A 12,700-nucleotide genomic window follows, 5' to 3' on the forward strand; every position below is an offset into this window, starting at 1 on the left:
CTGCATCACCTCAGAGAGAGCCCTCCCCACTTTCCTCACTTGGCCTCCCTGCCCCAGCAGCCCTACCTTCTCCCCGCAGCATCTGACCTGTAGGAACTACACAGTTTCCAACCAGGATATTGGAATTTCCAGCTCTTCATCCTTGGTCAGAATTTAATTTTTCTCCATTATTAGGCTGAATATATAGGTAGCTATATAGGTGATGCGGTACCAAGGATACTAGACTGATCCCCCTGTTTTAAGAGCCCTCCTCAATGTCTGACTTTTCACCATTAATGCTTTGACCTTTGAATATAGAATGTTTTCCAAAATTCCTTCATAAAAATGCCAATAATTCTAGGAAGGGCATAACCTTAAGCTGCCAGGAATAAGAGAGGAGTGGGGAAGGGCTTCTGCATTTTGCTGAGGGCTGCTTCTGAGCATCTAGAGAAAGTTTTATATGCTGGGAAGCCTAGCAAGGCAAAAATGTGGATAAAGCCTTCGTGGAGGAATTTTTCTATCCAGGGGCCCAACCTACTCTGTGGTTAAAGCTTAGACTCACTAGTTCCTAGGCTTGGTTACACATTAGAATCATGGGAGAGCTTTTAAAAATACTGATGCTCAGACTTCACTCAGCCAGAAGATTCCAATTTAATTAGCCTAGGGTGGTGTCCAACCATAGTTATTTTCTCAAATCTTCCCAAGTGATTCTAATGTGTATCCAAGGCTATGAACCTCTAATCCAACAGAAGCTCAGTTTGGGAAGAACAAACGAGGAATAAGGTTGAATTAGCCTTCTGGTTCCCAGGAGGGCAAGAGCATGGGGAAGGGATGGTATTATTACCCAACTGCTCCCTAGCTACAGCACCTTGCCTATATGATAAGGGGCAGGAGAGTTAATTAGTCATTTGTGTAGATGACCAAACTTTCTGATTTGCCTGGGGATTTTCTGGTTTTAAAACTGAAAGACCCCCATTCACAGGAAAATGGAAGGTTGGTCATCCTACACAGAGTGATTGTAAGTATGTAAATCTTAGTCGGTCCTCCCCTGTAGCACAGAGGGTTGAGCGCAGCACTGTGAAGCTGTCCGTAGCCTTTGCAGCATGGGTTCAATACCGGCCAGCCGGGGAGATTCCCACACGGCAAACAGACCTCTCTTGTCGCGCCCGCTGCTCCCCTCAGCAGTGTATTTCGGTTGCCTGCCTGTTCTGTTCCCCGCTCTGTCTCTGGTGAATCCTCTCACCCTCCCACGCCTCTGGTCTGTAGCCCAGCTCTTGTACAAAAATAAATAAATCTTTAAAAAAAAATTAGGTCATTTGAGTACTGATTGGGATAATCACTTCTTTTTCTTACTTTTCTCTTTAGTAAATCAGGGTGGTTTTAAATACCTGTTCTGCTTCTCTCATTTACTCCTGTAAAATGTAATAATGTTAGTAGAAGGGCTTAGTGTTCTGTAAAGTACTGAACATACTACTGGATAGAATGTTATGAATAATAAGCAGTATGTGCCATGCTGAAAAGGTCACAGGATTCTTGCCAGTACACCCACAAAGTCCATTGTGGTGGCAGGTGGGCTAGCTCTCATTTATCCTTTTCTTCTCTCCCATGGGTTCCTTTACCTCTTCCTCCAATATTTAAAGAATCCTAAAATATCAGAACTAGAAAGGAATGCTGATACCTTTCAGTCCTATACCACTATCAAACAGATGGAGAGATGGAGTCTAGACAGGTAAAATAGCTGACACAAGATCCTATGGCTTGGCAGAGGCAGAACTGGGACTTAAATTAGGAATACCTCAATATCTAGTCACCCCTCCTTTATTCCAGAATTATATAACATTTGTCACTCACTTACCTGACTCCAATAAGCCCATATGTCCTTTTGCGGGGGAGCATTTAATTTCTCCCACAAACTCTGAGTACAAAGAGAAAAGGATATTCAATGGACTATGGGAGCTCAGGACAGGGGAACAAAATCCGGCTTTTGGAAAACAGCTTTGGTCAAGGAAAACTCTTCAAATGAGGTAAACTGAGAATAGAATAAAATTATTTTTTAGGTAATGTGAGTGGAGACCAGGGAAACCAGCAGGGAAAGGACATTCTAGGCACTGGGAACAATATGGGAAGAATGGCTTTTTAGTCTGGTCCAGTGACTGGTATTACTGGATGGCAACTGGACAGGAGATGAAACTGGTCATATAAGCCTTGGGAAGGAGTTAGACTTTAGTCATTAGGTGTCAGAACACCACTGAAGGGTTTTAAGCTTGGGTCAGATATTTTACTCTTAACTATTGTAACTCCAGGGCAAATAGAGAGGGATTAACAAACACAATGCAAAAGTCAGAGCTATTCTCAATCTTAGAACAAGACTAATATTTTCCTGAGTCAAACTGTTAGGGGGAAAGGATGTCCTGAGCTAATTCCATACATGCTTTGTGGACTCCACCCCCACTCCAGACCAAAGTCATCAAGACATTGGGAAAGACAAATCCCATCACCACCAAAGGGAAGGTTGCTGGGACCTGAGGGTGGAGTTAAGCAGCCAGGTTTGGTATAAAGCCAGACACGTGGGTCTAGGGGGTCTCTCTCTCCTCTTGGCTTCATGGCTTGTGGCTTGTGGCCAGCTCTCAGAGTGCCATTGGGATTCCAGGGCAGCGGAAAGGGTAGGACACATTTAAAACTTTATTTTCCTGTTTTCTCCCTGAGTTGTACATTTCCTCATTTTCCCTTTCCTTTGTAAATAAGCCTTTTATTAACCTGTTGTGTGTGCCTGCAGTTAAGTATTAATAAGTCCCTTTTAAGCATGGGGGTGAGGACCCACAGTCAGGCAACCCGTTTTCTATCGGGGTTTCCCTGTAACAAAACTACTAGGTAATAGTACTGACTCTTAGCCCTAATTAATTCCTGGTTTACTGGAACAAGGCCCAACTCCTGCGTTCAGCTCCACCCTCACCAATCTGGGTTGAGTGGTATACTTTGGGCCCAGATAAACTCTAGACCTCAGGCCATCCCTTCCAGAATATGCTTCTCAGGCTGCCCTGGGCCTATCTATCCCTGGCAATTACTGCCCTCTGGCAATATATCTTCCAAGGTCTCTGTTCTGGTTCTTGTTCCATTCTACATTGAGGGAGATTCTCCTATCTGTCTTTTTGGCTTTATATAATGAAACTTCCCACTATGAGATTCCCATATTACAAGTTTCTCTTCCCATGGAATAGCCCAGAAGCATATTCATTAACTGACAATCTAATGGGGAAGGTGAACAAAAGTAATCAATTATAGGACAGTGAGAGAGTTGGGTGTCCAAACCATAGTGGGATCACAGAGAAGGAAGGATGTTTCTATGGGAGGTAGGGCAATTTTCCAGAGAAAATAGAATTTAACTTGGATTATGAAGGGTGAGATTAGGAACTGGTCTAGTGAAGAAAGGTTATAAAGAATAATAATAATTATTACTATAAATATAAATTTTTATAGTAATAAATATTCAATATTCCTGAACATACCTGGGGATGATTAGATGTAATTCCAACATAGAAGAAATGCATGGTGGAGTGAAAGAGGGCAGGGTATTAGGGGAGTAAGTGTTGAGATAAGATGCTCAACTATCTTCTGGGGCCTCCCCAGCTGAATAGTTCATGGGTACTTCAAGCTCACCATATCTAAAAATTTAATCATCAACTAGTACCACAAAATGATCCTCTTTTATAGCTTCTAGTCATTGAATTCTGCAAGTTTAACTTTTAAATCTCTCTGATTTGGGCCTCTCCTGGTGGCACAGCAGTTGAGCTCTGGGCTGCGAAGCTGCCCGCAGCCTCCAAAGTGCCAGCTCCATCCCCGGCCACCGGCAAGGGACCCACATGGCGTGCAGACCTCTCCTGATGTGCCCGCTGCTCCCCTCAGCAGTATATTTCATCAGTCTGCCTGTTCTGTTCCCCGCTGTGGCTCTGGTGAATTCTCTCACCCTCCCGCACTTATGACTATACCCAGTGCTTGTATAAATAAATAAATTAATTTTAAAAATCTTTAAAATAAATAAATCTCTCTGATTTATCCTCTGTTCTCCATTTGCAATGCTACCATTCTACTTCAAAATAATGAGTATGCTTTCTTTTCTACAATGAAAACTATGTAATGTATCATGTCTCCCATTCACATGAACTCCAGGATGCTCAGCCAAATTCACACTGTGTAAGCCCTGGTGATTTCCATGGTTGTACTCTAATTCTCACTAATATCTCTTCCTCTTTCCATGCCCCCACACACTCATCAATGGAATTCCTCTGTTTTGACTTCCTGATTCTGACTCTGTCACTATGATTTTAAATTTTTGTTTATTTTCTTTTATAATTTTATTGTATATCTGTCGTGAATAACCCAGATCATTTGTGGAATGAGTTGCTGAGATATAGATGAATTGAGAGATGATTGCCCCACAAAGATATAACATTTCGGATCCTCATTATTTTTTTGCTTAACCTGTTAAAATGACTTCCAAACTCTCTTATCTCTTACAGTGTGTCTTCTTCTAGCCTGCAACATTATCCTTTCTAAAGGCAAAACTGGATCATTACTTCCTTCCTTTAAAGCCATCAGCAGTTCCTCATAGCCATCAGGATAATATTAAAGTCCTCTAGTAAGGCCCTATATGAACTAACCACTTCTCTTTTATTTGTACTTACTGAGTACCAACTATACTAAAAGCCCCTCCTTATATGTGGAAGATATATTCCAAGACCCTCCAGTGAATGCTTGATACCATGGACAGTATAAAATCTGATATATATATATATATATTTCCATATATATATATATTTCCATATATATATATTTCCATATATATACATACATACATACATACATACATACATACATACATACAATAAAGTTAATAGGTTAGGCACAGTAATAGATTGACAACAATAACTAATAATAACAGAACAATTATTATAATATACCATGATAATACTTATGTGAATATGCTTGCTCTCTGTCACTTGTCAATGTTTTGTTGTACATATTTTCAGACTACAGTTGATGGAAAATGTATGCTAAACACTGTAAGGCACTGGCATTCAATAGTTATCAAAAATCAACACTGTTCTTGTACTCGCAGGACTTATGGTCTACTTGGGAAAGACAGGCATTAATGAAGTGTTGCTAGTTCTCTGTGATGGCAGGGCCCTAAGTTTTAGAGAGTTTTAGACTAACTATGCTGATCCAGCTTCCTAGGAGGCAGGCACCAGAATGCAGAGCACCAGAGGGCTGGTACACTTGCAGCTCAGTGACACAGCCAGTCAGTGGTAGATCCAGACAGAAATCTTTGCTCAGGAAGCCAGGATAATCTCATTCCTATGGTAAGCATCATCAATCAGGAGGTCTGAATGTATGCAAGTTTCTGGGAGATGAGGAAACAATGCAAGATGGAGACCTGGAACCCATGTTACAGGAGAAACAAAGTGTTCCCAGTTTCCAGATAAATAACTGGACAAGAGAAGCCCACATTTTTCCTGAGTCTTAGATCCGGCCCTGTACCATGGTAGGTGCTCTGTTCAGGTTTGCTCTCAGCAAAGAGACACACGAACCAGCCTCTGGATCATCGTTCCCCTTCCTAAGAATGACTCACCTCTCAGCTTCTATTTTCAGGAGCTGTCCCCAAAGCAACAGAACTATGGGACCCTTCCTCTTTTTCACTAACTTGCTTGATCCTTATCCATCTTGAGTCTGGGGACTGACCCAGCAGAAAGAACATTGGCCTGGGAGTAAGTTAAGTTTTTCCCTGAGCAAGTCCATTTGTTTCTCCTGGCCAGGTTTCCCTCACATTTAAAATGGGGACCTGCACATAGACTAGATGATGTTACAGGTCGGATATTCTAGGATTCTTTTTTTTTTTAATAATGAATGATATTTTATTCAGTCATTTGTTTACAACTGAAACTTCGAGAATTCAAAGTTAACATCCTTGCCTGTGAGATTCTTATAAACACCAAAAAAGTTTTCAACATTGTATTTCATGCTGACCTGCTGTGCTTTATCTGAAAGGACCTTTATGAGTCAGTTGTCCAGTTTCACATGGTTTCTCTTGCCCATGATTTTAATCCTGAAGTGAAAATCCTTCAGTCTTCCAGGATGGTGTATTTGGCTGTTGGAGTGTGGCTCCTGGTGCACTTTTGTTTGTTTTTTGTACAAATTTTTCGAGTTGGCATAGGCAGAACTCCTTTTTTTTTTTTGCCTGAAGATTTATTTTATTTATTTATGCATTCAAAAACTGGGGTGTAGGCCAGAGGTGGGAGAGTAAGAGTGGGGAGCAGAGACAGAGTGGGGAGCAGACAGGCAGATGCACTGAAATACACTGCTGAAGGGAGCAATATACTGCTGAAGGGAGCAGCAGGCAAGACAGGAAAGTTCTGCTATGCCATGTGGGTCAGCTCCCTATTCAGGGATTGAGCTCAGGCCTTTAGGCTGCAGTGGCTGGCGATAGCTTGATAGCACTGAGCCTTTAAGCCCTGCGCCACCAGGGAGGTCCAGCATAAGCAGAATTCTCCTCTGAACAATGAAGACCACACTCTTCCCGCTGAGCTTCTTCAGCTCCCACACCAGCCGGACTTGGAATTTTTGGAAAAACTTCAGTTGAGGGACGAGAACGAAGATTATAATAAGTTTCTGACCTCCACTAACTTCAGTTTCCTTGGCTGTGTGATGTTTACTCCCACAGCTGCACCAGGAGGTCTTAGTTCATCCCCAGCTTGAGGAGACCCTGAGAAATGCCAGACTTGAACTCGTCTGGCTTCTCACCATTGGAATTCATGGTCTTCACGCTCGAACTTAACATGGCCTTGCTGAGTGCTGACCTCGGAAGAGGCCTAGGTGTCACATGAGCTGTCAAATCCCAGTGGCCAGAAGGAAAATATTCTAAGATTCTGTATTCTGTTTTCATTCATTTATCCTTAACACTTTCATAAGGATTTGGGAGAAGTGGGATTTGTCAATTATGAAAGACCAGGGTAGCTGTAAGTGTTTCTAATTCTAAGCACAGGTCTGTCTCTCCTCTCAAATATTCTTACAGTCAGATAATTGACTAGAGGCCTCAATAATGGGGACAAGGCTCTGTTCAGTCCCCTAAGTCACCCTCCTTTCTGTTCCTTGTCCACTCAACTTTGAACTACTTTTTCAGAGCACTCAAAATGGGAACTTTCCATGCTGTGTCAATGAATTTAATTGGTTCTGATGAGATGAGACCTTTGATACCTATATTTCAACACTTAAATGTGGAGAGTGGTGGAAAGAAAAAGTTATTTCCATAATATGTTCCTGGTATCTCTCTCCCACCAGGTAGTGAACTATTTAAGAGTAGGGACTTCTGTCTTTCCCGGTCTGCATCCCTGGAACCTAGCTCAGTGCCTTGTGTATAGTAAGCACACACACACAAATGTTCTGAATGAGTACAATGAAAATAAAGTCAAATGGCTTACTTTCAAATCCTTAATTATAGTGTTATGATGGCAAAGCGACCTCATTTTTTGAACCTCAGTTATCTGTCAAATAAGAATTGATGCTTACTTTGTCTATATAAGCTAAGCTGCCTTAGGAGTGAATGAGATAATTATTTGAAAGTGGCCCTGTTTTCATTTGAGTTTTTTTTTTTTTTTTTAACATATTAGTTTCATGGACTGCAGACCTTTAGTAATCTCTTCAACTCTCAGGGTGTAGGGTCATCCAATTTTTGTTCACATATCTCTAATTCTCATTTAGTGACTCCGGTTTTAGACAGATGTGGCCATAACATTTCATCCAATTATAGTTTTCTCCCAGCTCTGTTGTTTGAGGCCATCTAGAACTCATCTATTCCCTTTTTCTTAAGATGTCCATTTAGATGTTCAAAGATATAAACAACATTCCAATGAATCTTCTCAAAGCCGAACAACTTCACATCCTTCAACTCTTTCTCATGTGTCTGGAGTACCCCTGTAGCACAACCAACCCATACCGAGTAGGTTCATTACCGGTTCTAGCAGCCGTGTTGGTGTCTTCATGCTCTCCACTGTTCGTTGTCGCTGTACTCTGCCACGCTCAGCCACTCTCCACCACACTCCTCCATCCACTCCTCTCCACTCCTCCATCCTTGGCAGAGCACCACACTGCACTTTGTTGCACCATGCCATATAATGCCACACCACACACGCCACACCACATGGTGACATGCCATTTGGCCAAGTGTGCATGCACAGTGGGAGGGTGGAAAAGCCTAAAACTTTCCCCCCCTACTTACCCCACACCCTCCAACCCCTCCTTAGCTAGCTAAGTCCTCTATACTTCAATGTGTATATCCCCTCCCTTAAGTGGAGGCCTACAACAGAATATAGTCCTTCAAATGTGTTCTAACCAGGGAAGAAGGCAGAACTATTCCTTTCCTCTTAGACATTAGCACTTTAATTTTGAATTAACTCTCCTGGCAGCCACAACTCACTGCTATTGTTAAGTAAAACCTCAGAGGTCTTTTTAGCCATGTTGCTATTAAGTCATTTTTCCCATCTTTTCTTTACGAGGCTGACTATTTGGACTCAAGCAAAAACTTTACATTTGCTCTGCATTTTAGTTTTACCATCACTGGGGCTTGTCATCAACTTTTTGTCATAAACCCTGTTGCCCAATCTATTTACATTCTCTCCAAGATTATTCTTTTTCTCCTTTCTTTTCTTCTCCCCCTTTTCTTTTTCTTCTTCCTCCTATTCATTTCTCTTTTAAAAATCATTTTATATAATTACAAAAGTAATTGAGGTTCATTAAAAAATCAATATATATGCATATATATTGTGCATATATATGTATATATAGTCTCCCTTTACTCACTCCCCACTCTAATCTCAGTCCCTTCTCTAGAGATCACAACTGGTATCAGTTTATTGTATATATTTCCCATTTTGGGGGGGACTTAGAAACATATGTATAACACATGGATATTTTAGTTCACAATTGGTAGTATACTGTTTACATTGTTTTGTGACTTCATTGTTAATCAAAAAAAGAAAAATCTCCTTTCATGGTAGTTCATGATTTTAAAAGGGTGAACATAGCATAATGTATATAATCAGCCCCCTAGTGATGGACATTAAGGTTGTTTCCCTTAATTTTTATAGTATTGCTGTGAATGTCCTTGCAAATACCTTTTTTGTACATATTATACATAGCATAATGTTTCTTTAAGGTATATTGGTAGCAGAAATCACACACACACGCACACATACACAGAGAGAGAGAGAGAAAGGGGGACCAAGTGAGGGTAGAAGAGTAACAGGAGTAATGAGACAGGAAAAGGATGTTCTGTTCCACTGGTCTTTTCACCTAACAGGAGAACATGAGGTAGTATAACATTACCTTGGGCCCTTAGAGAATCTGAACATATACAAGTTATTAAGCCTGCAAAAGTGGCCACAAGAATGGCAGATCCCTCTCTCCTTCTGGCCTAGCTGGATAATCTGTCCTGAGTCCCAAAGATATGCCTGGAAGTATACTGGGCACCTTCTGAACGGAACACAAAGTAGGATCACTTTCTGGGAACAACTATGGCCCAGCCTGGAATGTAGAAAAAGGAAAAAAAAAAAGCAGCAGCTGACAAGACAAAGCAGGGTGTGGGAGGGAGGCCAGATGAGCACTTTGTGTCCTCAGGCACTGTAGGAGCTGGGAGGAGGCAGAGAGCACAAAGAGGGCAGGAGAGATCAAAGGAGGGTTTCTTCCAGATTCAAGAGCTCTCGCACTGCGCACTGTGGTGCTTTGTGTGCAGTGAGAGGAGCCTGGTTTGAGGGGAAGGGCTCTGCTGAGGAAGAGAAGGCTACAAGGTTATGTGTGTGCTGGGCAGGGGAGTCACCTTCCACCCTGTGCACAGGTTAAGGTTGCATTTCTAAAGATCACCATGTTGGGCCTCCCCTGGTGGCACAGCGGTTGAGCACTGGGCTGAGAGGCTGCACGCAGCCTCTGCAGCGCCGGTTCGTTCCCCAGCTGCCGGCGAGGGTCCCACAAAAAAAGAAAAAAATCACCATGTTGCCCCTGTGGAGGATGGCCTGGTCAAGGTGGCCTGGAGGCAGGGGCAGAGAGACCAAGGAGAGTTGGTGAGGAATGAATGACCTAGGACACTGGTTTGTGACTTCATTGTTCATCAAAAAAAAGAAAAATCTCCTTTCATGGTAGTTCATGATTTTAAAAGGGTGAACCAGAGGTGGGGGAGAGAAGCTGTGAAGGACAGACAGAGCAGGGCTTGGTGACCAGATAGCAGGGGTCTGGCAGTGGAGAGTTAAAGATGATGACATTGTGCACACACAGGATGGCACTAATAGCAAAACCACCAACAGACACAGAGCCATCAGGAAAGAGAACCCCTGGGGAGGAAGAGGGTGAGCATCCCTTGCACAGCCCCACATACAATCCGGCACCCTGGGAGGCACCTGGTTATGCTGGAGTCATGGGCAGGGTGGACAGATGGCTAGTTTTCATGAGGGTGTGTCGAGTTTGACTACCAAGGCACTGTGTGCTCCGTGGGTGGCCTCTCTCTGGGTCCCACAGGTGTACTGACCACACATGGCCTCTGCTCACTAGTTGCTGGGAGAGGGCCGTAGGAGACTGACTTCACTGGGAGACCCTCTCTGCAGGGCTAATTTCATATTCTGAGAAGACACTGGCTCAAATTGAATTGACATTGGCTGGCTGGGGAAGCTCTTGAAAAGTTTCCAGCTTTACTGGAGGAAAAGTCAGAGAAACTCTTCCTTCTGACTCTGTCCATTAGCATGATTAATAATAAATATTCCCGGGCCTCCCCAGTGGCGCAGCAGTTGAGCGCTGGGCTGACAAAGCTGCCCGCAGCCTCTGCAGTGTCTGTTTGATCCCTGGCCGCAGGTGAGGGCTCCACGTGGCTCGCAGACCTCTCCTGCCGCCCGCTGCTCCCCTCAGCAGTGTACTTTATCGGTCTGCCTGCTCTGGCTCTGGTGAATTCTCTCACCCTCCCATGCTTCTGACTGTACCCAGTGCTTGTATAAATAAATAAACAAACAAACAAACAAAGAAATAAATCTTTAAAAAAGTAATAAATATTCCCAGGCACTTGATATTGGCGAGATGCAATATCACCAATGTTTATTATTACCCACCACTTATCCTGAGCTGTCTAGTCTGAGCACTGAGGTGCAGGGATGACACAAATCTTAAAAATGCCTCTCCTTCCTTGGGCTCAAGACTGAGAAAGTCGCCAGTCAGGATGGTGGACAAAAGGTTGACTTTGGACTCACAAGACCAGGGCCAAATCCCTGTCCCACCATAAACAGATTATGCAACTTCTGGTTAAGGCACTTCTCCTCTCAGAGCCTCAATGTTGTCTGTCATGTAAGGGTGCAATACCACTACTGAAAGGTTGCCATGTCAAATAAAAGGCAGTAACGTGTACAAAAAGCACAGCACCATGTCTTACCCTTATTTGCCAGTGATAGCTTTCATTCTTCCTCTGGGGAAAACAAAAGCCATGTTCTGTAGACACCTAATGACACACACTCCCTGGCAACAGTGCAATCTAGTGGAATACTGTAGAGAGGACACAAGAGAAAGGACAGGATATCTGGATCTGGCCCCAGCTCAGACATGCAGACTTGCCAATGACTTGCAGCATTACACCTGCGGAAACCCCATTTCCCAATTTTTACAAAGGGATTAGGAATAGATTCACTGATTATCTGGGAAAGACGGGATCTGTGCACAAGAAATCGTACCCAAGTGAGCCGCTGTTACTGCTGGCATGTGTTGCATCCTCTGGTATGCTTGGGTTGGGAGAAGGTCTCTGTGGTCCAGACTTCTCCGAGACCAGCAGCTTCCACTCTGCAGGCACTTAGGTTGGAAAGTACCTTGAAGGCCACCTATCCAAACCTCTCCATGCTGTTCTTTTCACTCCCATTGCATATATATTCCCTGGATCCAAATTCCTGTACCACTATCAACAAACTGTGCTTTTAGAAAATCACTCTTCAAGAGCCTTAATTTTCTCATTTCTACTTCTACAGGTCCTTGCAAGAGTTACATGAAGTTAGACAATGAAATGGTTTCCCCACTGCTCAGCACATGATAGGTGACTCATTAAATACCATATTCTCCCTTTTCATCCAAACCAATGCTTTTATTTCCAAGAAGTGGGTGAAAGACAGAGAATGGCTAAAAGTAAGATACCCCTCTTGCTACAGTTTTGTACCATGAGAATCTCTTTCCGTTGGTAATATACTAGTCTATTCTTCTACCTGTTTTCTTGTTTGGGTAAAGGATACAGCTAGCCACATGTTTAGGTTACTGACCTTGGGTAAGGAACAGAGAAAGAAGGTCCTGGAATGCATGGCCCCAAGCTAATGTTAGTCTTCATCCCTCTCTGCCATATTTCTCGTGTATAAATGAAGGAGAAGAGTAATCTCAGAGGCTCAGTTAACTCTTCCCCCAAGCATCATCCACGATCATTGTTCTGAGTGAAGCAGACAAGATTAATTTAGATATAAGGGAGGACTTTCTAACAATTTTGAAGTAAAAACCAGCCCTCAGAAAGTTCTGAGTGATGGGAATCTTTTAACTGCTACCATTTACTGGTTTATTGGTTTATTCTTTTCCAATGTATCACTAGGATTCACTACTGCTTCCCATATAGTTTCTCTCGGGTGATGTCTTGCTTGCATCACTGTGTCCTCTGAAAGAGGAATGCCAT

The sequence above is a fragment of the Talpa europaea genome (genome assembly GCF_964194135.1).
Source record: "Talpa europaea genome assembly, chromosome: X".
Lineage (NCBI taxonomy): Eukaryota > Metazoa > Chordata > Mammalia > Eulipotyphla > Talpidae > Talpa > Talpa europaea.